Genomic DNA, 4,317 nt, shown 5'->3' with positions numbered 1-4,317 from the left:
CTACTAAATGTTTTAAAACTACCCGATTTAGTCATGAATTACAGCAGGAATATGTGTTAATAAAGCATTTAATAACACACTGAGCAACTACTATCATATAATACTACATATAATAAGATTAATAAATGTACATTTAAATAACCATTTACCTACACTTTCTCAATTATCTTATGAACCACTGACGACTCCTAAATAACCGGTTAATAATTTAGAAACTGATCATTAATAAAGTGTGAAAATACAGTTATTAAACATTATAGATTTGCTCAAGAACATTTTTCCAACCAGATATCCTAGTTATTAATGTTAAAACATGATTTGAAATGTCTATATTTGAGTTATGTTAGACTCTCATAGACATCTGAAAGGCTTGTAAGATGGATTGTGCAGCATCACTCATCTTAAAAACGTGAAATTTATACAGAGATGAATTTCAACAGAATTTTTGCATTCAATGACCCCCATCCCACCATTTTTTTATTTTATTGCAACATCATAACAAGCAGGAAAATCTGCTCTCAGACCTCTATATCACTTATAAATGTGTCTTAAAAACTTCTGACAAGAAACCAAATAGCTATCATCATAGTCTTCTAATTAAAAAGCAGATTTGTTTTTAATTTAGACGGTTTTGTTATATTTCACCACTGCTGTTTGATGTACAACATTGTCAGGATCTTGCAGCAGCACAAGACAAACAAGAGCTTCTTCAAGACGTGATTGTGATAGTAAATCAGTATATTATTATGATTTCTGAAGATCATGTGACACTGAAGACTGCAGTAATGATGCTGAAAATACAGCTGCAGATCACAGAAATACATTACAGTTTAAAGTATATTGAAATAGAAATTGGTTATTTAAAATTGGAATAATATTTCACAATATTTTTTTTATGAAAAATATAAACATTTATGAAATAAATGCATCCTTGATGAGCAGAAGTGACTTCTTTCAAAAGCATATCACTTGCTCAAAAATGATAAGTTTAGGATCCGTCTTCAAACCGTTGACAAGTTCTGCTGTAATGCAGTGAAGGTTTAGAGATCAGCAAAGCTTTATTTCCTCTGTGTGGATACGAGAGGTTCCAGATCACCGGGGGGTGTTCACGAGCATCATTTCACCTGGCGTTCACTCAGACGAGATCTAAGTGTGTTCTGCAGTGTGTGTAAATGTTGCTCTGTGTCTGTTCACCTGGATTTGATGCCATTGAAGTGTTTTCATGGCGCAGCGCACATATCGCTCCGGGTTAGGATTTCAAAGGAAACGGATGACATTTAAAAGTGCATTCATTAATTTATCTATGTGATGATATTGTATATGCAGAGCTTTTTTAATGACTACATGTGTCCGAGTTGAGCAGCGGTGGTTTCTTCTGCAAGACTGTCGTATCAAGTCTTCTGTGCTCTTGCTCCTGAAAAACTCCAGCAGTGGCATTTAGCCAGAGGTCTAGCTACCCACGTGTAAAAATCAGTCCATTTAACTGAAAGATGTTTACTCCTTTAGATATCAGCAGTCTCGAGCACTTCAGTTATTTTCCTAACACTTTATATCTAATGCATTAATTATCATGTGATGAATTCCTGTAATCTGAGTGGAGAGAGTGAGCAAGCATTTGCTTTCTGCTGTAAGTACACCACACAGTATGTTATTTCTAACACAATATGTTTCATGTTTAACACTGTAATGCTCATTATTCATTATTGTGTGTGGTCTTATCCATCATCTCAAAGATTTCTGTTATAAGAGAAATGTTGACTTTTAAACCAGTTTTAATGTATATTTTGCAAGAACATATGATTTTGATATACTGTTTATTTACCCACTTAAACACTGTAAAAGTTATTTATGATTTAATTTATTGTGTGCGTGTGGTCCATCTGGATTTTTAACTTTGTTAAAATAAAAATGCTGTCCACTTCACAACATGGTTAGCTACATTAGTTTACATGAACTAGCAAAGAATAATAGTTGTAAAGTGTTTAATCTTAATGTTAATTTTACTAATAAACTACTAAATCAAAGGTTGTAATGTTGAATGGGTTTGAGCTCACAGATGTATTTCTCTAAACTAACATTAACAAAGATGATTAATTCAGTATCAAATGCATTGCTAGTCTGCACCTAAATCATTTTGCTTTTGATCACTATATCTTTCAAACACTTGGCAAAAGCGTTGCAAGATAATTATAATAATGGGTTAAATTTGAATTTTTTTCAAGATTTGAGTAACTCTGTTATTTAATGCATTAACTCGTGTTAAATAACCTCACTGTAAAGTATTACCAAGATTTCTTCTATTGCACTGACAATAACAAGCATAAACCAGCAGTGTTTATAATAAAACAACATGCATTACTTCTCAGTCCTTCCAGTGAAGGGTGCCGTTAGTGTTGGTGATGAAGCAACGCAACACCAGACTGGAGTCAGATTTATTGAAGTCTGTATATAAATACACATGCACATTTCAAATGTAAACCAAAGTGAACTCAAGTGCAGCTAAAGGAAGTCCCCGAATCATGCAAGGACTTCAGTTCGATTTACAAAACCCCAGGCGTCCCGCAGACGGATCCGGTCGCAGTCACTCCACGCTCTGCCTTCTGTATTAATAAATAAATCAAATGTGCACTCACAGAGTGAACTCTTCTGTACAGGGTTTATAAACCGCAGCAGCGAGCGAGGGGCATTCATCAAACCCACCGCCTCCTCTTCACTCCTGTCACGAGCGGACTGTGAGGTCTGTGCAGTCTGAGACCCCCGTTAAGGCTGAGGTGAGACGCTAAACTAACGCAGTGGACACAGAGCGGTCAGAAGTCCGTTCGGTGAGATGTACAAAACAAATCAAGCGCTGTAAAGTGTGGCAGCTCTCGCTCTCGACTCATGCAGAAGCTCTGTCTGTCAGCGGGCGTCTGCGTACATTCGTGCCCGTCTGCGCAGGCGCTATGGCTTTGAGGTTCAGCTCAGTTGCTGCTCATGTTGACGTCTGGGCCCGGGCTGAGCTCTTCCTCCCGCTGGTTGTCGTTCAGATCCTCCTCCTCCTCCTCCTCGCTCTGAGCGGCGTCTGCGGCTGCGCCGGGCTCGTCCTGCGGCGTCTGCGTCTCGTCAGGAGTCTCGCGGTCCAGAGAGAAGTAGCCCGTGCCCGTGACCGTGTCCTGCCGCTGGTAGAAGAGCACATACGCCGCCTTCGACTGGACCAACACACACACACACACACGGGAGAACATCATTCACTCGTGTTAGCGTGTCACGATACAGAGTCCCATACTGCCACAAACACACAGAACCACAGCACTACACCTGAATAACACGTGATCCACATGGCGCTTAAACTCATTTGATCTGTTTCAAAAGGAGGAGGAGCTACTGAGTCTACAGGTGTGCAGAGAGCTTGTCAAGTTAGCTAAAAGCATAAAGCCAAATATTATTTCATTATACAGTCATTTTATATCATGATATAGACATTCTGTAACAAACTAAAGGACAAATACAATAAAATAAAAGACACAAATTAAATAAATAGGGCCCTATATAATCCCTTTTATTTTTTCCCAAATGTTGGTTTTAATTATTCTCAATTTATTTTTTTCTAGACTGTTTTAATGGTTACATTAAAAATATTAATCAAAAAGCATGTCTAATAAATTACAACCATGAAACTTGCAAATAGCAATTTATTAAAAGTTTAATAAAATTATATTTTTTAAGGCTCTACATTTTATTTTTCTCAAAATTAGTTTTCTCAAACTCTGTGAATCTGTTTTCCATAAATTTTCTGGATTCTATTGTAATACTTTCATTAAATTTTAGCATTTACTGGTAAATACATTTTCTGGTCAATATTCCTTAAAAAATATATTTTTTGATAATTATTGGTCATAATACAATCACTACATTAACTAATATATGTGTCACTATTTGTTCCAGTTGAACCAAACAGTTTTGAGGGGTTTCTGTGAAGGCCTTTAGGTGTGTATGAGATGAAGATGAGATGGTGCTGATGAAGTGCCTCTCAGAGCAGCTCCAGAGATCATGTTGGTGTGTTCATGTGCTCGTATATTGAGACGGCAGAGACTGAACTCCCCGCGAGCGTCTCACGCTTCTGCGTCATTCATTCACACAGACACAGAACATCCAGGAGTCATATTTAAATGATGTTTCTGTGGCTTAATATTCACAGCCGCTCCATCATACCACATTTTGACCTACTTATGATTTATTCATCCCAAATTGGGCAAATTCCATGATATTCCGCGTTTTACAGTAAATTGCGTTTTTTATGACTGGATTCTTCAAATTCTGTTTTTCGGACATCGGCCC

The 4,317-nt window shown here is 37.3% G+C and overlaps 1 pseudogene across 1 annotated transcript in view; it reads right to left on the bottom strand.

Annotated features, from left to right (window-relative positions):
- Window positions 1–2,416: 2,416 nt before the first annotated feature.
- LOC306861436 (ubiquitin carboxyl-terminal hydrolase 15-like) overlaps window positions 2,417–4,317 on the bottom strand; it is a 30,117-nt pseudogene continuing 28,216 nt past the window's right edge. The window contains exon 22 of the transcript XR_013786078.1: window positions 2,417–3,188. The product of XR_013786078.1 is annotated as a ubiquitin carboxyl-terminal hydrolase 15-like (transcript). The remainder of the gene's footprint in view (window positions 3,189–4,317) is intronic.

This window comes from Barbus barbus (genome assembly GCF_936440315.1).
Source record: "Barbus barbus genome assembly, chromosome: 42".
Taxonomy (NCBI): Eukaryota; Metazoa; Chordata; class Actinopteri; order Cypriniformes; family Cyprinidae; genus Barbus; species Barbus barbus.
Note: the sequence above shows the minus strand (reverse complement) of the source record. Positions and strands in the feature narration are given on the sequence as shown.